Here is a 27,024-nt window from a genome sequence, read left to right as displayed (position 1 = left end):
TGAATTACTCTTTGGTGATTTAATGCAGTTACCACCTGTCCGAGGACATCAAGTATTTCAACAGCCAGAACATATGAAACCCGCTACACATTTGTGGCGACAATTCCGCCTGGTTGAACTCCAACAAAACATGCGTCAACAAGAAGATACGACATTTATAGATGTGCTTAATGCTTTAAGAGTTGGAAAGTTGACGTCGAAGCATCTTGAAGTTCTTCTTGAAAAAGTGTCAACAGATACCACTGAAGAATTCTCGATTGAGAAAGCATTAAGGATTTACCCTACTAACGACCAAGTTGTTATACATAATGAAAAAGTTCTGCAGAGCTTTCAAGATAAAGGGACTGTTATTTATACGATTAAAGCACAAGCCCAACTCATTGACGCTATACGAATTTTAGGAAATAAGGACTTAAATACTGTAATACCGAATGATATCAATTAAACAGGAGGTCTTCCTAATGTATTAAAAATATTCGTTGGAGCAAAAGTGATGTTGCCAATAATACTGAGTTGGGCGTCGACCGTTCATAAGATGCAAGGTTGCACAGTAAATCATGCAGTAATTTATCTGGGCTTTCGACTGTTTGCTGCTGGACAAGCTTATGTAGCACTTAGTCATTGTAGATCTTTGGACGGAATTCGAATTGAAGAACTAGACTGTTCAAAGTTGGCAGGTAAAACCCCATGTAACAGAGAAGCTTTAGAAGAAATAATAATTCGTAAAGTCGTCAATAGAACTTGGTCGCAAATAATATTGTATAACAATTAGTCAATGAAAGGTTACGAGTAGATATTAAATGCTGTCTAATTATCGATTTACTTAACCAATACTACATGTCATAGTTCATATTTTAACAAATTTGGGGTTTCTCACATCAAACTAAAAAATTAAAAATAAATATACCTAGTTTAAAAAAACTAAAAAACACGCTTTTAAAGCATATCAAACTAAAAAGTGAAAAATAATTCTTTTTATAAACTAACAATAATAATGAAGAAAAAATTCCTGCATTATTGTGAGAAAAGCGTGGGGTGCTTTGTGACATATTTTTGATATATCGAGCATTCCACGCAATTTTCACAATAATGCTGGAATTTTTCCTTCATTATTATTGTTAGTTTACACAAAGAATTATTTTTCACTTTTTAGTTTGATATGCTTCAAAAGCGTCTTTTTTAGTTTTTTTAAACTATATTTTTTAGTTCAAGTATTGAAGAACATACCCAAAATATCAACAAAATATTTTCAGTATTAAGAAAACATAATTTAAAGATTCAGGTAGATAAATGCACATTTTTTCGCGAAAACAACTGAATTTTTAGAGGTCACACTTTAACAACAGAAGGGATACAACCAAATTTAAGCAAAATTGAAAACATACATAAACTAAAGTTGCTTACTACATCAAAGCAAATTAAATCATTCATAGATATAACAGGTTATTATAGAAAATTTGTAAGAGATTACGCTAAAGTAGCACATGGTTTAACAAAATATTCCAAAAAGGATATTAAAATAAACACTCGCGATCTTCAGTACATATCGTCCTTTGAAAAACTTAACAGTGTATTAGTAAGCCCTCCAATATTGAAATATCCAGACTTTAACAAAAAATTTGGCATTTCAACTGATGCAAGTGACTTTGCAATTGGCGCGCTATTAATCCAGGGCAGTCATCTTATAAGCTATGCTAGTCGAACACTTAACAAACACGAAAGAAGTTATTCCACTATAGAAAAAAAACTACTAGTTATTGTCTGGGCAGTGACATACTACGAGTATAGACCATACATTTACGGCAGAGCATTTGATCTCTTATCCGATCACCAACCACTTAAGTGGCTCCAAATAAAAAACAAGGGAAAAGACATTAACCCAAGATTGCAAAGATGGTTAATTGAACTAGGTGAATACAATATTAATATAAATTACTTGAAAGAAAAATAACGTAGCCGATTTTCTAAGTAGAACAGATAGTAACACAGGCGAGATTCATTCATTGGAGGAAGCCAACATAAGCACAAATGCTACAATCCACTCTCAAGAGGAGGAACTAAATGATCATTTTCCAATTTAACATACTATTGTAAATCGCTTCAATACACAAATCATTTTAACAAAAAAGAAAATTATGGAATCTGAAGAGCTAGGCAACACGTAGAAAATTTTTATTAGCGCAGAAGATATAAAAAATAATAATTTCATAGATCTTTGCCGTAGGCGCATAAATAGTGGAAAAGTAGGTATTTTTTTCTTACTTAACCGATAATCAGTACAATATAGTTCAGCAAAAGCTTATTCAAATATTTAATAGACAGGTTAAGTTTTTTAGATGTGAATTCCATGCTAAAGATATGAAAAATGAAGAACAAGTTTATATACAAATTCCTCAATATCATAAAAATGAAACAGGTCATGCAGGTATTAATGAAAATTATGAAAAATTGAAAAAACTAATATACTGGAAAAATTTGAAAGTTTTGATTCAAAAATATATAAATATTTGCGATATTTGCAATAGAGCAAAATATGATAGAAAACCTTTAAAACCAAAATTGCAATTAACGAAAACACCATTAGATATAAATGAAATAGTTCACGCATATGTATATTTACATAAATAAAAAATGTTACTTTCTTACTTTTATAGACAAATCAGACGAAATAGAATACGGTGTTTCAGCTAGATGGTAACAGTATAACTATTAAAGAAAAACTTAGACTATTCTTTTCTATCAAAGGAAGACCCAGAAAGTTAATATTAGATAATGAATTCAACTCAATTAACATACAAGATTTTCTTAGGAAAGAAGAAATAGAAGTTAATTTTACAAAACCAAACAGTCATACTGGGAATTCAGATATCGAAAGATTTCATAATACTCTCTCCGAAAAAATTAGAGTCCTAGAAATTGAAAAACCAAGCCTTTCGACAGCGGAAAAAGTATTTCAAAGCATAGAATGGTATAACAAATCTTATCATTCTACAATCAAAACCACACCTCTTGAGGTTATAAATGGAAAAACTGATAAAAAATTTGATTAAAGACACTATTCAGAAGACTAAAGAAAAATGCATAGGAAAACTGAATAGAAATAGAGAAGAGTTTAATAACACTCAAAAAGAAGGTTACGTAAAAAGTTATAAAGCAGTTCGGCAAAAATACGAACCAAGATATAGAAAATTGCCATTAGATAATATTCACCCGACAAATATTAAACGTCTAATTAGTTTTTTAGGTCAAATACATCTTCAAAATAACATTGATGATAGCAATCGTAATACGGATGCATTGATGATAGCAATCGTAGTTAGTAATGAAGCCACACTGGAAGTATATCAAATACATACCGACAATGGATACGCAGAAATTATCACCAACACTAAACTGATTGTTACATTGACCTCGTAATTCACATAATTAACCCTCTTGAAATTCTTTACATACTAAATAATATAACAAAAATCTCAACATATTCACATCTACATTACTACACCCTATCTAATGAAATTGAAATCTTGAGACGTAAAATCAAAACATTAATACCAAGAAAAGAAGTTAGTAGAAAAAAGAGAGGTTTAATTAACGGTATAGGTTCTGTACATAAAGTTCTATTTAGAACGATGGATGATGGAGATAGTATGGACATTGAAAATCACCTTAAGAAAGTAGATGAAATAAAAATTAATAATTTCTTTTCGAACACGTTCACAAAACTAAAACAAATTATTGAAGACGAAAGAAAGAGTTCTTTGATGTATCGAGAGAGAACAGACAAAATATTGATTCTTCATGAACAAACAATAAAGATAAACATTCTCAAAGACGCAGTAAATCAGATTGAGGAAAACACTATTTCACAAAAAGTGGTATTTTTCTCCCAAGTACTTTGAAAAATGAAGAAATTTATAATTACAACATAGACCTCAACAAACTTCAATATACAAATTTATGCGCGTTGGAATATAAAGAAAATTTGTTAATGTTCGTGGTCAAAATCCTAAAAGAATTTCAATCGGTACAATTAAAAATTATTATTCCTATACCAAATACAGCAAGTAGAGAAATAACAGTAGAACCCCCAAAGGTGATCTAGTCACTGATGCCCAGAGCATACTTAAATTATGGAGGGAACACTTCTCCAGCCTGCTGAATAGCAGTGAACGCACAACACCAGGAGAAGGAGAACCCGATTCCCCAATCGATGACGATGGAGCAGACGTTCCATTACCCGACCATGAAGAAGTTCGAATAGCAATTGCGCGCCTGAAGAACAACAAAGCGGCAGGGGCCGACGGATTGCCGGCCGAGCTATTCAAACACGGCGGCGAAGAACTGATAAGGTGCATGCATCAGCTTCTTTGTAAAATATGGTCGGACGAAAGCATGCCCAACGATTGGAATTTAAGTGTGCTATGCCCAATCCATAAAAAAGGAGACCCCACAATCTGCGCCAACTACCGTGGGATTAGCCTCCTCAACATCGCATATAAGGTTCTATCGAGCGTATTGTGTGAAAGATTAAAGCCCACCGTCAACAAACTGATTGGACCTTATCAGTGTGGCTTTTGACCTGGCACATCAACAACCGACCAGATATTCATCATGCGCCAAATCTTGGAAAAGACCCGTGAAAGGAGAATCGACACACACCACCTCTTCGTCGATTTCAAAGCTGCTTTCGACAGCACGAAAAGGAGCTGCCTTTATGCCGCGATGTCTGAATTTGGTATCCCCGCAAAACTAATACGGCTGTGTAAACTGACGTTGAGTAACACCAAAAGATCCGTCAGGATCGGGAAGGACCTCTCCGAGCCGTTCGATACCAAACGAGGTTTCAGACAAGGCGATTCTCTATCGTGCGACTTTTTCAACCTGCTTTTGGAGAAAATAGTTCGAGCCGCAGAACTAAATAGAGAAGGTACCATCTTCTATAAGAGTGTACAGCTGTTGGCGTATGCCGATGATATTGATATCATCGGCCTCAACACCCGCGCCGTTAGTTCTGCTTTCTCCAGGCTGGACAAGGAAGCACAGAAAATGGGTCTGGCAGTGACCGAGGGCAAGACGAAATATCTCCTGTCATCAAACAAACAGTCGTCGCATTCGCGACTTGGCTCTCACGTCGCTGTTGACAGTCATAACTTTGAAGTCGTAGATAATTTCGTCTATCTTGGAACCAGCGTAAACACCACCAACAATGTCAGCCTAGAAATCCAACGCAGGATAACTCTTGCCAACAGGTGCTACTTCGGACTGAGTAGGCAATTGAGAAGCAAAGTCCTCTCTCGACAAACAAAAACCAACCTCTATAAGTCACTCATAATTCCCGTCCTGCTGTATGGTGCAGAGTCTTGGACGATGTCAACAACGGATGAGTCGACGTTGCGAGTTTTCGAGAGAAAAGTTCTGCGAAAGATTTATGGTCCTTTGCGCGTTAGCCACGGCGAATACCGCATTCGATGGAACGATGAGCTGTACGAGATATACGACGACATCGACATAGTTCAGCGAATTAAAAGACAGCGGCTACGCTGGCTAGGTCATGTTGTCCGGATGGACGAAAACACTCCAGCTCTGAAAATATTCGACGCAGTACCCGCCGGGGGAAGCAGAGGAAGAGGAAGACCTCCACTCCGTTGGAAGGACCAAGTGGAGAAGGACCTGGCTTCGCTTGGAATATCCAATTGGCGCCACGTAGCGAGAAGAAGAAACGACTGGCGCGCTGTTGTTAACTCGGCTATAATCGCTTAAGCGGTTTCTACGCCAATTAAGAAGAAGAAGAAGAGAAATAACAGCAGAAATTGAAAATGTTTTTGAAGATAAAAATGTCACTTATAAATTCGAAGAAGCTAAAACCATCAATGAACTACAAATTTCTAAACATTGTGTCTACTTAGGTATTAAATTGTGAACAATTAAGATCTTATACCAAACATTCTCAAATACTAAAATATTATATAATCAATTTTATTATCCAAGCTATGATACTCACAATTTCACTAATAAACAATTTACAATTAAAGACCTTGTATTTAAAAACGAAGAAAATTTAAAAGAAATTATTAAATTAAAATATGACAAAAATATCTATCATATTGGAATATCATTTTTAAGTTTTATTGTGATTATAATAATAATTTTAATATCTTATAAAATTGAAAAAAAAAAACAATACTATTCAAACTCAGGAGAGTTTTCCATTAAGGGAGGGAGGAGTTATGTGTACACTATCACCCCAACCAGACACCACACAAAATATTGTAAATTGGTCAAAATAAAAGATTAAAGAAAAACAAGTAAACACTACTAGAACAAAAGAAACAAGTAGAGATAAAGAACAAAAGAAAATAATGCAAATGCATAAAAACATGTTTTGGTCCTAATGTTTGACTGTAAGGAAAACACAGACATTATCGGGTAAACCACACAATCATGGTTGTTTGCATTCAATAGAAAATAAGATTGTATTTAACATGTATTATATTTCCTCCAATAATAAGAAAATAGAAAAACAAAGAAATATATTAAGGAAATTGTAATCACTTTAGTAGTTGTATAAGCAGAAAATAATTTGAAAAAACAGAGAGAATAAGATATAATGTCACAGAAGTAACATCGTCAGCATTTTTATTTTCTCCTCCGCTCAAAGAACCAAAACTCGTGCAGTAAGCCTCGTTTTTGCCATTCGATTGAATACATCCAGCATCGAGTTTCTCCAAAAATACGTTGTTTAACAATTAAGTTCATCTAGGATCGGATTTTTTGTCTAAATACACGTGCTGTGTTGTCGTGTCGATCACTTGATGTTTGTCCAGGAAGCAGTAATTTAACAAGCTCTATCTATTTTGGATTATATGTAAAAGGAATAAAAAGATCTGGAAGACCATAATGACGTACATAAGTCATTGCATCTTGCGCATATTCATGCATATGACGTGGATTACCTACATACGTCGCTGAAAAAATAGTTAATCGAATAATATTAGCTGCATTTCCTTCTGTACTAATTGCATTACGTAAATGGATGTATTCATCAGAACGCAGATTTCCTTGATTCAACCGAATGAAATTTAAACGCTCAGTTTCAATTTTAACGTACATGCAACACAGTACTGCTGTAACAATCGTCGAAACCGCAACAAATAATTGTCAGCATCAAATGATATGCATCAAACGAAATGCGTAATAATTCATCGAGCTAACCTTCTTTGTAGTTTCTTCACCTTAAATTAAATAGTATAATTTTTATTTATTATGTCTACTGTGATCAAATTGAATGGTGGATTTTGTTCATTTCATCTCCTTCAAAGTAATCCCCTGCCACTGCAATACACTTATGCCAACGAATTTTCCAGTCATTACAGCCTTATTCAATTCAGCTTTTATGTCCTCAATTGAGTCAAAACGATGTCCTCCTAGTGGTCATATGAATTTTCTGAATAGCCAGAAGTTACACCAAGGTAAATCAGCGAATGCAGTGGTTGCGGCACGATGTTAGTTGAAAATGTGGCGAAATGATCACGAATAACCAATGCAGTATTAGATAGTGCATTATCGCACTGCTTTCTTAATCAATTCAGACATAGTAAAAGTCAAATAATTAACTTTTACAGCCTCACAAAACGACGCGTATCTCAAATACTAACGAATATTTCGACGTGAAATTTGGCATAGATGTCACTAACAGTACTACCAAGTTATATGAAAAATTTACCGATTCAAAAAACACGCGATGTTTAATTTAAAAACTTACCTTTCAATTTCATCACAGTAACATATTTTTAGCATAATTATAATATAATATCTCTAAAAGACTATTATATTGAAACTCACCACTCAGTGGATTTTTCATTTTAATGTTGAAATAATATCCATCTTCACCTTGCCAAACATCAGCGGGTATTGCAATGTGTCATACGACCGATGAGTTTCAGATATTTGTTTCAGTTGCCCAGTATCGCGACGTGTAAGCACAATATCGAGTGTTTCCAAGTCTTCACCATCAATCAGGATTGAAACTACATCTATTGTTGGAGCGTTAAATGTGCGTTCGTGTGTTCAAGATGGTCGTTTATCTACTCTGATTATGACTTTGTAATCATCGTTTGGCATGCGTTCCAATGCACTCTTAAACAGCCTGACCAGCGCTTGATGTTCATGAAGTAGCTACTGCAGATCTTGAAGAATTGCTCTTTCACTGCTGCATTTATCTCTTGACGTCGATCAAGTTGTTCCTTCATGCTGCCCATGAAGTATATTTGTAAAAATTTATGCTGTGCATCGTCTAGAGATTGTAATGATCCAATTCGATGGTGAATCTGTCCCTGTATCTACAAAATCAAAAGCAATTGGCAATTTTATTTTCCTTCTCCGCGCTCTCCACGAGCAATTTCTGCTTCTTCTTCTGTCCTATGTCCAATGTTTCTAATCCTTGTTGCATTATGGCTTCGTCTTGAAAGATTTGATTATGTTTGTGGCGGCATGGCTGTCTTAAGGGCTATAGCGGTACAATAAGCTAATAGAGATTGGAAACAAACACATCAACCGGTCAGTTCAAAATTTTACCTACCTTTATTCTCTGATAAATTACTTTCAGCTGCGTTTTGCTATTTCACGTTTCAAATAGTATCGTGCGTTATGCGGTTTAATTATTATTTTTTGTGTTTTCTTCTTTTTTTTAAGTAATAAAATATTGAAATGATTTTTCAAAAAAGAGTTTTAAACAACATTTTTTCGAATTTTGAACAAATGCTTATGATTTAAAATATAATTTTTGTATTTATGAGTTGTATTAAACTTTAACATAGAGGGATAAAAGGTATCCTATGTCCTTACCCTGGTTATAAGCTACCTCCCCATCAATTTTCAGCCAAATCGGTTTAGCCGTTTTTGAGTTATAAATGGTGTAACCAACACAACTTTCTTTTATATATATACATATATTAGCTGACCTCGCAGCCCTTGTCCTGCGTGGAATTATGTGTTTTGAAATGAAAAGAAAGTTAAATTTATCATTTAATTTTTATTTTTTTTTCAATGTAACACAGCTTGATAAACAACATTTTTTGGTTTCTGTTCCGGAAAAGATAGTTTTCCAACTCGTGAGCACGCCACGGCCGTGTAAAGAACATAACATTTCCAAATTTATTCCTCACACTATGCGACTATCTTTAGATGATTGTCATCTCACATGCAATTTTCACTGGAAACGAAATACGTTTGAACTGAAATGGGAAATCGTTAGAACTCAAAGGAATTCGTAGAATCAAGCATTCTGCCCCTTGTATTCGATAGGTGCGTCACAATCAGTCGGGTTCCATTACACAGTTTCGTGGCATGGTGATTGCGAAACATAATATAGACCGATCCTACTTTGAGACGCAAATGATGCGGTGGCATACCAAACCTGTCCAAAGAATTTAGAAATACCACTGGATAATTCACGGTACCGTCTTCATTGTCAAGACGATCGATCGATTGAGCGCAAGTCTCCCGGAATATGAATTTGAATCTTCCAGTTTAAATCAACAACTTCGGTATTTTTGGCAGCTAACATTGCGCGTGTACTTAAGGAATCGTAGTTACGATAATTTGGCTAATGTCCGAACATTAGATGGAAGATGGAATTGATATCGAACCACCGGAAGTATCAACCGAAATTCTACCATTTCCAATTTTTAGCGAAGGTCATGTAAAATGTCTTCGGCAATGTCTTTTTTGTTCGTATCCCATAATTGACGCGGATTTGAAGGCTGATATGTCGAAATGATTATCGCGAAAAGTGTGAGAACTTCATTTTCATTCCACTGATTAACGTGTTCCAGCAATTGTAATTGCTGGCTTACTTCTCCAAAACTTGCACACACCGTACCATTCACAGTAAGCAATGACTCAAATAAAGTTGAACCTCGTACATTAATCAATAGTAACCGAAGGTAGAAGCAGTCGTCGTTTTTCGAGTGGATTGTGTAAATTCGTCCTAATGCATTAGTTGAGAACACATCTGGATTTCAATCTACTGGTTGGCCTTCCTACTATTTCTTCGACGATGCATTCCGTGACGAAAGTTGAGAAAAAACTCGTCAATGTTAATTTTGTTGCTGGCGGTTTTTCCACTGGCTGTACTGTATTCTTTGAGTGGAAATACACATTAATATAAACACATAAATAGCATGGTTAGAATTTGGTTAGCATTTTCATTAATGTTTAAAATGAAAAAGTACTTTTTGAGCCTATTCATTACAAACATACAAACATACAAAAATAGGTACAAATCTTTCCTCTTTATAATATTAGTGTAGATAGATATAGATTTTTTAAGAAATGAAATATTTAATTGATTTCTGCCAATACAGCTGCATTAGTTATTAGGTCATTAATTTCTCTTATATTTTCATCAATGCCTCTTTCTGTATTTATTTTGCAATCAATATTGATATGGCTGCTGATATACTTTCTATACTTCAACCAGTTAGTTTTATATGATGTTAGAGAAACTTTTGGCTCAAATATCATGGGCTGTTCGTATAACTTTATCAGTACAGGAGAATGATCAGATGATAAGTCTCTACATGTATCAGCTGTCATAAGCGATCTATCTATATTTTGACTACAGCAAAATCTAATAAGTCTGGTATTTTTCTTCTATCACTGGGCCAGTATGTCGGCTTACCAGGAGATATTATATCCAGCTTATTATGCTTATTCATAATAGTGTAGTACAACTGTCGTCCTTTCGGATTAATAAGACGTGAGCCCCAGTACGTGTGTTTTGCGTTGTAATCTCCACCTGCAAGAAATCTTTGACCTAGTGTTCCAAAAAAGTCTTTAAACTCGATTTCTGTAATTTTAAAACGAGGTGGACAGTATATAGCCGTAAGGTTTAAGTCACAACCCCGATTTTTGAGTGATATCGTTGTAGCTTGTAACTGTGGAGTAGCATGAGATTCTAGGGCATAGTGGCTTAAACGATTTCTAATCAACACTGCCGTGCCATCATGTGCTTTTCCATCTGGATGATTTGTGACACAGAGTCTAAATCCCGGTATATTGAAATTATTTTTATTTGTTAAGTTAGCAGGGTGATTTCCTCCACAATTGCTGCATTTTTTATTTAATTCTTCTTTCTTAAGGGTGCATTTCGAAGTGGGATGTAAAGTACCACATACCACACAAACACTGCGTAGAGTGCCATATGATTTAGTATGCCTTGTTCCTATGTATATTCTTGACAGTTAGTACATTGTACCGGACTGTTTCTTTTATGTGGTTCTTCCACAGTTACTCTACGATGCAGCATATACATATGTATTTCAGATTATATATAGTAGAAATTTTTTTAAGTTGATTCGAATTCGGCAACAGTTAAATTTTAAACATTGGCTGTGGTACTTTGTTTCTACTAAATATATTTACAAAAGCTTTAATACCAAAACCGCAATCTTCCAATGCTTCTTTGACTTCACAGGAGTCTACGGCGGACTCTATACCCTTAATTACAACAACTAGGCCCTTAGAGCTCTTCAGTTGATACGAATAATAATTTTTGTTTTTATTTGACAAAAATTTAACGATTTCCATGAAACTTTTTTCAGTGTACGACTGAATTTTTGTTTCGTCTATATTGCCTTTTTTCAAGGCACTATATGAAAATTGTTAGTGCCAACAATTTCACTTAATTTCACAACAAGAGTATTACTGCTTTGTTCGCACAAATATATTGGAGGTGGTTTGGCATTAACAACTGTGGTGGTACCCTTCCCATCGTCGTCTGAACCATTGCTTAGTATGGAAAAACTGTTGCCATTTAAAACTTCCGTTTTATTTTGAAGGACTTAATTTCCTTTTTATATTGACGTAGCGGTCAATGCCTGTTTGTACAGACGAGCCTTTTTTTATTACGTTCTCACCTTGCTTTGTGATTTTCTTCTGCTGGTACCTGCAGGCTGGTTACTGTCAGCGCATTGTTGTTTTCTTCTGCTTCTGCTGACTGCGTTCTCTTTTCCGCTGATCGTCATGAATTTTATCTTATTATTTTTATTTGTTTACTTTTGCAAAATTTGAATACACGGGGCGAATTACAAAACACGTCCGTACACCTTGAAAGCTAAAGTATTATCTCAGATAATTCGGTTCAGCCGTTCTTGAGTTATAAATGGTGTAACTACACAACTTTCTTTTATATACATATATAGATGTGAGGTTGTTTTTATTATTATTATCATTATTATTTTTTTTTTTTTTGAAGAAGTAAAATATTGCAATGATTCCTACAAACATGAATTTTGAACAAATGTTTATTATTTGAGCATAATTTTCGTATTTATGAGTTGTATTAAATTTTGACATAAAGAGATAAAAGGTACCCTATGTCCTTACCCTGGATCTATGGTACCTCCTCACCAATTTTCAGCCAAATCGGTTCAGCCGATCTTGAGTTATAAATCGTGTAACTAATACAACTTTCTTTTGTACATATACAATAGATTTAGTGCTCAGTTATGGCTCTTTATTGGTTTTCGGTTAATTACAATCGTGAACACGCAAAGCTCACCACTTAAAATTTTCAAGTGTTGTGCATATTTGAGAACATGTTATAGGCGTACTTTTCGGTGTTAAAGAAATTTTATATTTAGAAATAAGTTATTTATCAAAAATATTAAATATTAAAAATAAAACACATACAGCTATAGACAAAATCATTAGAAAGTTAGTGAGCTTTACAAAATGAGCTCGAAATGTAAAAGACTGTCATGCGATGAAAAAATTATACTTCTATTTTTTGATTTAATTTCATTTGCACTATAATTGAAATTAATGTTTTAATTTTTTTAATTGAAATACGAATGTATTATTTTAAAAACAATAAAATCGGCCGCATTTGTATAAGCACAGAAAAGCTAGTTTATGTTTTACTCATTAAACGTAATAAATTAAAAACTATAATTATAATTAGATAATATAATTTAATTTACTTCTGCTTACTGAAACATTCACAACCAACGAAATTGAAAAAATTCAGCAAGAAACTAAACTCAGCGATCTAACTGCTATCCAAAGACATACTCAACGGCTGTGACCCGAGGCACAGCAAGGTCAACGAGGCGACCAAATCAATATACCTCCAACAATTTCTTTGGAGAATACCCAGAGTTACACAAATACGAAAAGTGTTGCGGATATGTCCATTCAAAATCAGCATTTACTACGCATAATTGATAACGGTAAACAAAAAGCAAAACATAACGGAATATTTGGGCAGTACGGTACAACTCAGTACAGCAGCACCAAATTGAATGCAAAATTTTTACATTTTAAACAACTTTAACTTAAACAATTTTAGCATTTATGTGAAATGAAACTTTGTGCCGTTTATGTGTCCATAGCAGTATTTTTAAGGCATGGAAGAACTTAAAATACAAAAAACAAAAAATGGTGCAGAACAAATTCAAAGCTAGAGCAACCGGAGAAGGAGCTATTATTATTGTCATATTAACATAAAAACTTTTTTTACACTCTGCCTTTGATGCATGTTTGAATATTTTTCTTACAATAATTCAAGTATATTTCGGACAAATAGTCAGTTTGTATTAAAAACTATTTTTTGTTAGCTTGATTGACTAAAAAACAGATTTTTTAGTTGTTTTAATCCATATATATTTTTCGCTACTTGTATTTAACGTACCTTAAAAGTACGATTTGTAGGTTTTTTAAACCATATACATACGTTATTAAGCCACACGTGGTGTATTCAGTTTTTTATTCTCTTGCAACCTGTTGCCACATAGATTCAGGGGTGTTGTGGAATCTGATAGTTGTCGGAATCAGAATTGAAACCGATCAAAAAAAGTAGTAGGTGTCATGAATTCAGATATTATTGGTTTGATATTCGAAAGAGAATTTGTATCGGTTTTGGGTGGCACAGAAATTAATTTTATCGGTTTTGCTATCAGAAACAAAGCAAGAAGATGATTATCTTCTGCGATTGCTCACAGATTTGAAATGTAAGTTAAGAAATCAAGTTATTTCATTGTTTCGGATTAATTTATCTTTATTTCTATAAGGAAAAACATAAGTGTGGAACACGAAATATCTTAATTATTGAGTTTTTGAAAAAAAAAATCCGGATATTTAAAGATATTAGATTTACACAACGTAATTTAACACCCAAATGTGTGTTTATTCATTCGATAAATGTTACCTCTTAAAATCTTCCTTTAATTTGGAACTTATTAAAAACTAGAACTGCTTCCAAATGTATTCATTCGCAAGTTTTATCACATTAGTAAACAGCTGGTTCGAATATTGGTTTTGCGTATGTTCGAAAAAATGAAAAACCAATCACATTCTGTGACACCACTTAAAATCAGGATTGGTTTGCAACTCTGACAGCTAAGCATTCTGTCTTGGATTCGACAACACCCCTGATTATAGTTTTGTTTACATAATGGTTCTACGTATTACCTAATCGAAACAGATGTAGGGTTATACATATATGTAGAAATGATCATGATGACGAGACGAATAGAAATCCGGTTGACTATCTGTCTGTCCTCCATACAAACTGTAACTTGAGTAAAAATTTAGATATTTTGATGAAACTTGGTATGCGGGTACCTTAGTACAAAAAATCAAACAACTAGTTCGTGATGGGCGTAATTAATTAATTACACTCGTGGCCACGCAAAGCTTACCACTATACTTTCTTAAAGGTCTGTTTGGTTTCTTCGAGAATTTTATAAATTTTTATTTTTTGTTTCTATAAAAAAAAATTAAATAAAACATTAATTTCAATTATAGTGTAAAATAAATTAAATTAAAAATATAAAAATATTATTTTTTCATCGCATGTCAGTCTATTACATTTCGAGCTCATTTTGTAAAGCTCACTAATTTTCAAATTATTTTGTCTATAGCTGTGTTTATTTTTAATATTTTTGATAAATAACTTATTTCTAAATAAAAATTTCTCTACCGCAAAAAGTACGGCTATAACGTGTTTTCAAATATGCACAACACTTGAAACTTTTGAGTGGTAAGCTTTGCGTGTTCACGATTATAATTAACCGAAGAAAACTTATAAAGAGTTATGAGCACCAAATTAAGATATAAAAATGTAATTTGATACAGAAGATCGCAGTATTAAGGGGCATTTGTGGGCAGTAATTTTTGAAAAAGCGGACGTGGCCCCGCTCTCTAATAAGTTTAATGTATACTAGTATATCTCCGAAACTTCAAAAGCTACAACAACTGCTGAGCACAAGTATTATATGTACCTCTACCGGCAGTGCAAAAATGGATGAAATCGGAAGATAATCCCGCTCACTCACAATGTAGCGGTACCGTTAAAAACTACCAAAAACCCAATAAATCACTAACTAATTATGCCTGGGACATTAAATTTTACCTGAATGATGGTATGAGAGAACTTTGTGGGAGTCGGTGTGAAAATTGGACGATGGGGTTGTCACCGCTTATTTTTTGGTGAAATCACATATCTCGGGACCCGATCAACCCATTTCTACTAAATTTAGTAGATAGCATTATTCTCATATTCTTATGTCACAATGTGAAAATGGTTAAAAAAGACGTCATCCGCATAACTTTTTATGATTTTGAAATAGCTCATTACTTATGGAATCAACCGTTTAATTTTAAAGTTTTTCGCCAACAATAACTTCCTCATTTTTGAACGGTTCGTCCTCTTTTCGTGTCTTTTTAAGATAAAGCGTTCTATTATTCTATTTCGCTCATTTTTAGTTCAGAAATGCAAATATTTCGATGCGCAGTTTCGAATAAGCATCGTGCAACAGCAGTTGCCAGAAAATTCTGCATTACCGAAAAGGCTCATTGTCTTACCACCATAGTAAGTGTGCCGTGGTTAACTTTGCTATTGAAACATACTGCTTTACAATTTCTAATACTCCTGTGGACTGTCAATTATCTAAGCGAAATGATAGTATTAGATTGGGATGTTCTACCCATTTCGGCTGTTTATGTTGATTTTCCAAAATCCTCAAATTGAGAAAGAAAGTTCTGGTTATTAGAGTACCGATAATTTACTTGGGGGGGACTACCAACTCTGTAGCCAATTGCTGGTTTTGTGTGATACATATTTAGGGATTTCACGTAGTCTCATAAAGTTATAAATTATATCGATCTGAAAACATAGCGTTCAAAGTTGTATTTGCGTAAACTTTTTTTAGTATGCAATACAATAAAAAATTTTTACACTAGCATAAATATCAATGATTTTACGATGTTTTATAACACGTTGTGAGTACCCCAATTACTAATATCTTCCCTTATTACAGTTTACGACAATATCTAATTCAGGCAGCTTTTCAAGGTTCAGGTTAGTAATTCGGTATTTTTTCAAATAGGTCAAACTCACCACCTTTATATTGTGAACGGAAGCGTTGAACTTATTTTGATCCCATTTTAATTGATATTATTATCAGAATATTTCAGGTCTATTAAAACAACATAGCTACGGACTTCATAATTTTTATTATTTTTTTAATGTTAATTAATTTATACCGTAATTCATATACATATACATATATTAGGGTGTTTTTTTTTTCTTTGAACTATTAATTTTTTTCAGTCCCGTCACGAAATTTCCTTGGAAATACTCTAAAAAAAATTCCCTGAAAATTTTAGCCCTTAATATTAACATTTAGAACTGGACCAAGGCCTGTAAAAAGTTTCCATATAAAATACACTACAATCGTGAGTTTTTATCTTTAAATTTCTACAGATCAGAGGTATCTTATGGCATCGCTTTGACTTTAGACGCATATTTTTTTTTTAGAATTGTTCACTCTACAAAAGTGCTCAGTGCAACAAAGTCGTAACTCACACCGGCGAGGTAGTACGAGGTTCTAAAAAAGATTTTTCCAAGAATTTCGCATTTTTTTGTATATATCTCGCAAATGAAAGGAGCTATAGGAAAAATCCTGAGGACAAATTTGTAAGAAATTTTATTTGCTATAAAAAAGGTCCAAGTAAAAATCGCTATCATTAATACTTCTCGAGATATTCAGCTTTTTAAGTAAGGCTGTATGCAATTTTCATAGAATTTTTAATACATACCATCTATGAACTGAATTAATAGTTCTCAAACAAAAAAACACCTTAATATATATATATATATATATATATACGTATACGTATATGTAAATAAGTGCACATTTTATACAAACACATTTTCACTGATATTGCGACTGATGTTGATGGGTCTGCCCCAAACCAAAAGATTGTGCAGCATCGCCTAATGATTAATACAATTAGCCCTATTCCCGTTGTAGTTTTAAAAACAAATAAGAATGGCTATTTGGTATTCCTGTTGGCCACGCAAAGCTTACCACTATACTTTCTTAAAGGTCTGTTTGGTTTCTTCGAGAATTTTATAAATTTTTATTTTTTTGTTTCTATAAAAAAAAATTAAATAAAACATTAATTTCAATTATAGTGTAAAATAAATTAAATTAAAAATATAAAAATATTATTTTTTCATCGCATGTCAGTCTATTACATTTCGAGCTCATTTTGTAAAGCTCACTAATTTTCAAATTATTTTGTCTATAGCTGTGTTTATTTTTAATATTTTTGATAAATAACTTATTTCTAAATAAAAATTTCTCTACCGCAAAAAGTACGGCTATAACGTGTTTTCAAATATGCACAACACTTGAAACTTTTGAGTGGTAAGCTTTGCGTGTTCACGATTATAATTAACCGAAGAAAACTTATAAAGAGTTATGAGCACCAAATTAAGATATAAAAATGTAATTTGATACAGAAGATCGCAGTATTAAGGGGCATTTGTGGGCAGTAATTTTTGAAAAAGCGGACGTGGCCCCGCTCTCTAATAAGTTTAATGTATACTAGTATATCTCCGAAACTTCAAAAGCTACAACAACTGCTGAGCACAAGTATTATATGTACCTCTACCGGCAGTGCAAAAATGGATGAAATCGGAAGATAATCCTGCTCACTCACAATGTAGCGGTACCGTTAAAAACTACCAAAAACCCAATAAATCACTAACTAATTATGCCTGGGACATTAAATTTTACCTGAATGATGGTATGAGAGAACTTTGTGGGAGTCGGTGTGAAAATTGGACGATGGGTTGTCACCGCTTATTTTTGGTGAAATCACATATCTCGGGACCCGATCAACCCATTTCTACTAAATTTAGTAGGGAGCATTATTCTCATATTCTTATGTCACAATGTGAAAATGGTTAAAAAAGACGTCATCCGGATAACTTTTTATGATTTTGAAATAGCTCATTACTTATGGAATCAACCGTTTAATTTTAAAGTTTTTCGCCAACAATAACTTCCTCATTTTTGAACGGTTCGTCCTCTTTTCGTGTCTTTTTAAGATAAAGCGTTCTATTATTCTATTTCGTTCATTTTTAGTTCAGAAATGCAAATATTTCGTTGCGCAGTTTCGAATAGAAAGCATCGTGCAACAGCAGTTGCCAGAAAATTCTGCATTACCGAAAAGGCTCATTGTCTTACCACCATAGTAAGTGTGCCGTGGTTAACTTTGCTATTGAAACATACTGCTTTACAATTTCTAATACTCCTGTGGACTGTCAATTATCTAAGCGAAATGATAGTATTAGATTGGGATGTTCTACCCATTTCGGCTGTTTATGTTGATTTTCCAAAATCCTCAAATTGAGAAAGAAAGTTCTGGTTATTAGAGTACCGATAATTTACTTGGGGGGACTACCAACTCTGTAGCCAATTGCTGGTTTTGTGTGATACATATTTAGGGATTTCACGTAGTCTCATAAAGTTATAAATTATATCGATCTGAAAACATAGCGTTCAAAGTTGTATTTGCGTAAACTTTTTTTAGTATGCAATACAATAAAAAATTTTTTACACTAGCATAAATATCAATGATTTTACGATGTTTTATAACACGTTGTGAGTACCCCAATTACTAATATCTTCCCTTATTACAGTTTACGACAATATCTAATTCAGGCAGCTTTTCAAGGTTCAGGTTAGTAATTCGGTATTTTTTCAAATAGGTCAAACTCACCACCTTTATATTGTGAACGGAAGCGTTGAACTTATTTTGATCCCATTTTAATTGATATTATTATCAGAATATTTCAGGTCTATTAAAACAACATAGCTACGGACTTCATAATTTTTATTATTTTTTTAATGTTAATTAATTTATACCGTAATTCATATACATATACATATATTAGGGTGTTTTTTTTTCTTTGAACTATTAATTTTTTTTCAGTCCCGTCACGAAATTTCCTTGAAAATACTCTAAAAAAAATTCCCTGAAAATTTTAGCCCTTAATATTAACATTTAGAACTGGACCAAGGCCTGTAAAAAGTTTCCATATAAAATACACTACAATCGTGAGTTTTTATCTTTAAATTTCTACAGATCAGAGGTATTTTATGGCATCGCTTTGACTTTAGACGCATATTTTTTTTTTTAGAATTGTTCACTCTACAAAAGTGCTCAGTGCAACAAAGTCGTAACTCACACCGGCGAGGTAGTACGAGGTTCTAAAAAAGATTTTTCCAAGAATTTCGCATTTTTTTGTATATATCTCGCAAATGAAAGGAGCTATAGGAAAAATCCTGAGGACAAATTTGTAGGAAATTTTATTTGCTATAAAAAAGGTCCAAGTAAAAATCGCTATCATTAATACTTCTCGAGATATTCAGCTTTTTAAGTAAGGCTGTATGCAATTTTCATAGAATTTTTAATACATACCATCTATGAACTGAATTAATAGTTCTCAAACAAAAAAACACCTTAATATATATATATATATATATACGTATACGTATATGTAAATAAGTGCACATTTTATACAAACACATTTTCACTGATATTGCGACTGATGTTGATGGGCCTGCCCCAAACCAAAAGATTGTGCAGCATCGCCTAATGATTAATACAATTAGCCCTATTCCCGTTGTAGTTTTAAAAACAAATAAGAATGGCTATTTGGTATTCCTGTTGGCGTTGTCGACATTTATCGACAAAAAATTCGTATTCCCCATAGGGCCATTACGGCCCTATTTCCATTGTCATTATCGTTTTAAAACGAAACAAGAACATCTCTGTGGCATTCCTGTTGGTGTTATCGACAATTATCGAAAAAAATTGGGATTTTAATTTTGCAAACAGCCGTTCTTTGTTGTTGTAATAATAATTGAGAACGATGTAGAAACAAGCACTATTATTCGAAGTGAATATGAAAATTTCTAACACGAATTTTAGTGTCAGAATTAGAAAAAAATTCTTCGTATGCCAAAGATGTAATAAAAACCATTGAATTTCAATTTGTTTTGAAGGGATATTCATTTTGATTTGACATAAAGGTGTTTAACATTTATGTACGTACGTATACACCTATGCACACATAAATTACACATTTCATATCTTCTTTCTTGTATTTTAAAAGGTTCATTTTTTGTCTTCAATAACAGTACAAAATGAGGTTGCAATTCATTGCTAAAAAAAAAATAATTATCAAAATGTGAGCTGGACACATAAATCGCACAATCTAAAAAAATTTTTAAATTTTGTTACCATTCTTTCCACGCTTTAGGTAAACATACCAAGTTTTTTTTAACGACAGACCAGAGATCATCCATATTTTTATAATTAAACTTTGCAATTTCAGGCTTGACTTCATTCCATAGGTTTCCATAGGTCAGGGCTTTGCGCTGGCCAATCCAAAATATCTATCTATCTATCTATTTTTTAACGACAGACCAGAGATCGTCTATATTTTTATAATTAACCTTTGCAATTTCAGTCTTGACTTCATTCCATAGGTTTCCATAGATCAGGGCTTTGCGCTGGCCAATCCAAAATATCTATCCTCTCGGCAGAAAACCAATTTTTAACTAGTTTCGAGGCGTGTTAGGCTGAACCCACACCGGGTTTGCCAAAACAGTTTTTCTTGTCTCATACGCAACTGCCCATAGCTTCATATGTGACAACCCACACCGAATAAGACGAAACGAAAACGCATGTTCGTGCTTTGACTTGCTGAGCTACGGCGCAACCCACACCGAATGGAACAGACAAGACACGACAGAAAAACACGTTTCGTTGCTTATAGCTAAACCGTTGGTTTTCGTTGTCAAAATTACGCATTTTCTTTGTGCTTTTATTCTGCATACAAGTTGTTAAAATGAACATTGACGCGGAGAAATTAGTGTTTTTGATCAAGACAAGGAGCCTAATATATAATTACAAAACCGACGACATCTTTGCAAGAACTGATTCGTTTTCTTCTTTTTTCGTTTTATTTCAATGCACACCAAGCGAGACAAAAAGACAAAATGTCGCATTGTGCTTCGCTTGGTGTGGGTTAGAGAACAAGATCTTTTGTGTTTTATTAGTCAAAGACGTTTTTGACTAATCCGGTGTGGGCTCAGCCTTAGAGATCGTTGTCTTGCATAAATTTCCATTTAATTATCATGGACTCAAAAGCATATCGTTTTTTTTTTTAATGTGCAAGTACTGAAACTTGTCCTTTCTTTCATTGATTCTTAAGAGCGGACGTACACCATGCCAAGAAAATGCTCCCAAACCATAATATTTCGGCCACCATGCTTTATCGTCTTCTGAGTATACCTAGGATCATATTCTTGGCACTTAGATCGACGTACAAATATTCTGCCATTTGATCCTAACATTTTAACCTTTGTTTCGTCACTTCACAATACATTTTTCCAAAAATTTAAGCTTTTCTCTTGATGAGCTTTGGGCGAAGATCAGTCAATTTGAAATTTTTTTTTTCAAGGAGTGGTTTCTTCCTCGATATGCGCCCGAAAGATTTTGTCTGATTCAGACGTCTTCTGACAAGTCTAGAGGATATTTTTAAGCCCAATGATGGTTGATATCAACTGCTACCTGTAGTGATGATTTAAATAGATAATTTTTGGCGATTCCTACTATAGCAGCGTCTGTACGCGCATCCGTTTTACGTGGTCTTGGCTTCCGAATCCTGCCTTTGGCCAATACTTGGGAATTCTCCATTCATGATTTTATTGCGTATTTTTACGAGAAATTTCCATTGTTTAGCAATTTCGGTCACCTTTTGCCCAATTTTATACATGTTCCAAATTATTTCCCTTTCTTCTATTGTAGTATGCTTTCCGGATCCCATTTTATATTATTTACTTCACTGAAATAGTTTTCATTATTTATTTTTCAACACAAAAAATGATGTTCTTAAATTAAAATCTGCGCGAGTACTACTTCTGCGAAGTAGTCTGAATGTGTCCACTCAAAATCAGCATTTACTACGCATAATTGATAACGGTAATCAAAAAGCAAAACATAACGGAATATTTGGGCAGTACGGTACAACTCAGTACAGCATCATCAAATTGAATGCAAAATTCTTACATTTTAAACTACTTTAACTTAAACAATTTTAGCATTTATATGAAATGAAACTTTGTGCCATTTATGTATGTGTCCATAGCCGTATCTTTGAGGCATGGAAGAACTTAAAATACAAAAAACAAAAAATGGTGCAGAACAAATAAAAAGTTAGAGCAACCGGATGAGGATTTATTATTATTGTGTTATTAACATAAAAAAAACTTGTTCACACTCTGCCTTTGACGCATATCTGAATGTTTTTTTCACAATAATTCAAGTATTTTTCGGACAAATAGTCAGTTTATACTAAAAACTATTTTTTCATAGTTTAATTGACTAAAAGGCATATTTTTTAGCTGTTTTAATTCATATATATTTTTCGCTACTTATATTTAATGTACCTTAAAAGTACGATTTGTAGGTTTTTTAAATCATATATAGTACATAGTGTATTCAGGTTTTTATTCTCTTGCAACCTGTTGCATCATAGTATTATAGTTTTGTTTATCTAATGGTTCTACGTATTACCTAAAACTAATCGAAATATATGTAGGGTTATGTATATATAACTGATCGGGATGACGAGACAAATTGAAATCCGGTTGACTGTCTGCCTGTCCGTCCATCCATGCAAGCTGTAACTTGAGTAAAAATTGAAATATTTTGATGAAACTTGTTCTACGTATTACCTAAAACTAATCGAAATAGATGTAGGGTTATATACTATATATATAAATGATCAGGATGACGAAACGAATTGAAATCCGGTTGACTATCTGTCTGTAACTTGAGTAAAAATTTAGATATTTTGATGAAACTTGGTATGCGGGTACCTTAGTACAAAAAATCAAACAACTAGTTCGTGATGGGCGTAATTAATTAATTACACTCGTGGCCACGCAAAGCTTATCACTATACTTTCTTAAAGGTCTCTTTGGTTTCTTCGAGAATTTTATAAATTTTTCTTTTGTTTTTAGTTTTGTAGTAGTTTAGAAGTAGACTAAATTATATTATCTAATTATTATTATAGTTTTTAATTTATTACGTTAAATGAGTAAAACACAAACTATCTTATCTGTGCTTATACAAAAGCGGCCGGTTTAATTATTTTTAAAGTAATACAGCGACCAAACTTTTTTGTTTCAATAAAAAAAAATTAAATAAAACATGAATTTCAATTATCGTGTAAAAGAAATTAAATTAAAAATATAAAAATATTATTTTTTCATCACCTGTCAGTATACTACATTTCGAGCTCGTTTTGTAAAGCTCACTAACTTTCAAATGATTTTGTCTATAGCTGTGTTTATTTTTAATATTTTTGATAAATAACTTATTTCTAAATAAAAAATTTCTATACCGCAAAAAGTACGGCTATAACGTGTTTTCAAATATGCACAACACTTGAAAATCTTGAGTGGTAAGCTTTGAGTGTTCACGATTGTAATTAACCGAAAACCTATAAAGAGTTATGAGCACTACATTAAGATATAAAAATGTAATTTGATACAGAAGATCGCAGTATTAATGGTCATTTGTGGGCATTTGTGGGCAGCAATTTTTGAAAAAGCGGACGTGGCCCCGCCCTCTAATAAATTTAATGTATACTAGTATATCTCCGAAACTTCAAAAGCTACAACAACTGCTGAGCACAAGTATTATATGTACCTCTACCGGCAGTGCAAAAATGGATGAAATCGGAAGATAATCCTGCTCACTCACAATGTAGCGGTACCGTTAAAAACTACCAAAAACCCAATAAATCACTAACTAATTATGCCAGGGACATTAAATTTTACCTGAATGATTTTATGAGAGAACTTTGTGGGAGTCGGTGTGAAAATAGGACGATGGGGTTGTCACCGCTTATTTTTTGGTGAAATCACATATCTCGGGACCCGATCAACCCATTTCTACTAAATTTAGTAGGGAGCATTATTCTCATATTCTTATGTCACAATGTGAAAATGGCTAAAAAAGACGTCATCCGGATAACTTTCTATGATTTTGAAGTAGCTCATTACTTATGGAATCAACCGTTTAAATTTAAAGTTTTTCGCCAACAATAACTTCCTCATTTTTGAACGGTTCGTCCTCTTTTCGTGTCTTTTTAAGATAAAGCGTTCTATTATTCTATTTCGCTCATTTTTAGTTCAGAAATGCAAATATTTCGATGCGCAGTTTCGAATAAGCATCGTGCAACAGCAGTTGCCAGAAAATTCTGCATTACCGAAAAACACTTTGTTCAAAATTGAACATGCCGTTATTTTAAATAAGATAAGATAAGAAATATATACATACATATCCATATACAGTCCATTAATTTTAAATAATAATTTATTTCCCTCGGCAATGTTTTGAAAAATCATTGAACATGCTTACTTATCAGCAAAGCCGACATACTATTGAAAATAAATATTTATTTTTAAGTATATTGAACATACATACATATGTATGTACATAAACATACTCATGCATTTGCATGCAATGCGCATCAAATAATAATAAAAATGCATGGGTAAAGACAAGTCATAAATTTACAGATCAGATAACATTAAACACACACATGCATTAAATTGTACACATAAAAACAACCTCACCATGCCAGCCACGGCTTTTCTTACATTTTTACTCTATGCACGAACACCAACGCACATGTTTGGGTTATTTTTTTGATGATGCGTTGAAAAAAAGTTTCTTTCATTTCTTGATTTATTTGAATGAAAAAACATAATTGTCAATAGTGCCGAAAGAAAATCCCAAAGAGGGTAATAAAAAAACGATTGAAAGACGCATGTCATTCGTGCTCGTACAACAAGAAGGCAAGCGAATGAATTTTATGTGATTTTTTTTAAAAATAATTGCAAATAATTACTTCATTTGTTTTTATAGCATTGGAAATCAGAATGAAATGGAAATAGCAGCAGCAATATCAATTGTTAAGTAAGTATGTGAAAATAAGTATGTGTTGTTTGAAATTGGACTGCGCAGTCCAATATAATACGCAAAAATAAATACTTACATATGTATGTATTTTATGCGTTTAAGGCGGTAAGGCGGCCTGCACAATCCAATATAATATGTGAAAACAAATGTTTGTTTTATATATAATATATTTATATTATCAGATTATATTATTATTTCTTTCAGATATTATTACAGTAGACTCGCGGTAACAAAAACACCGCCTTGTGTGAACACCGGCTAACATGAACATAATTTTTTTTACACTGACTACTCGGTAGCGTGAACACGGTGATAAAGCCCTATAACGTGAACAAATTTAAAATGCATTTAAAACGTTATTTTCTTTTCTACATGCATACATATGTATGTATGTTAGTTATGGGAATCGTTTTTATAAAACGGGGAATACCCGTAAATTATTGCTTATGAGTATACTGGGATGGATCGATGTGGATTGGTATTAAAATTAGTGCGCGTTGCTGACTTTGCATGATCTAATCTAAAGTTATTCGTGAAAAATGTTGCAAAAACGACCAAAATACTTGTCTTTAAAGGAAAAAGTTGATGTAATAGAAAAATTAAAAGAAGGATCAAGCGTAACCAGCTTAGCAAATCAGTACAGTGTTGCATAATCAACAATTTTCGCTATCAACAAAAAAAAAAAGAGAACATTTTAAAATGTGTTAACAGTACATTTTCTGGGCCTGGAAAGCGGAAGACTTTGAAGTGTTCTGAACTTCCTAAAATAGAAAAAGCGCTCTACCGTTGGTTCCTTAAACAGCGACAAAAAAATTACCCTGTCAATGGATTGATAGTTAAAGAAAAAGCTAAATTTTTTCATTCAAAAATTAAAGAAACTCAAAGCGATTTTAATGCGAGTGATGGATGGCTGCAACGCTTTAAGAAGCGTTATGGTGTTCGTTTTATTAAAATAAGTGGAGAAAAGTTATCTTCTAGACCTGAACTTGTGGACCCTTTCAAAAACAAGCTGCAAGCCAAAATTAAAGAGCAAGGTCTGTCGCACGATCAAATATATAATGCAGACGAATCGGGACTATTTTGGAAGCTGCTACCTGACAGAACATACGTATCCTCACAAAAAGAAAAAAATGCTCCTGGAAGAAAAACGGAAAAACAGCGTGTCACTTTTCTGGCTTGTATCGGGTGATTTTTTTGAGGTTAGGATTTTCATGCATTAGTATTTGACAGATCACGTGGGATTTCAGACATGGTGTCAAAGAGAAAGATGCTCAGTATGCTTTGACATTTCATCATGAATAGACTTACTAACGAGCAACGCTTGCAAATCATTGAATTTTATTACCAAAATCAGTGTTCGGTTCGAAATGTGTTTCGCGCTTTACGTCCGATTTATGGTCTACATAATCGACCAAGTGAGCAAACAATTAATGCGATTGTGACCAAGTTTCGCACTCAGTTTACTTTATTGGACATTAAACCAACCACACGAATGCGTACAGTGCGTACAGAAGAGAATATTGCGTCTGTTTCTGAGAGTGTGGCTGAAGACCGTGAAATGTCGATTCGTCGCCGTTCGCAGCAATTGGGTTTGTGTTATTCGACCACATGGAAGATTTTACGCAAAGATCTTGGTGTAAAACCGTATAAAATACAGCTCGT

General features: G+C 33.3%; 1 pseudogene; it reads left to right on the top strand.

Annotated features, from left to right (window-relative positions):
- Window positions 1-27,024, top strand: part of LOC126764635 (jerky protein homolog-like) — a 41,562-nt pseudogene that overhangs the window by 12,993 nt on the left and 1,545 nt on the right.

This window comes from Bactrocera neohumeralis, unplaced genomic scaffold (assembly GCF_024586455.1).
Source record: "Bactrocera neohumeralis isolate Rockhampton unplaced genomic scaffold, APGP_CSIRO_Bneo_wtdbg2-racon-allhic-juicebox.fasta_v2 cluster09, whole genome shotgun sequence".
Taxonomy (NCBI): Eukaryota; Metazoa; Arthropoda; class Insecta; order Diptera; family Tephritidae; genus Bactrocera; species Bactrocera neohumeralis.
This window is presented reverse-complemented; position numbering and strand designations above follow the sequence as displayed.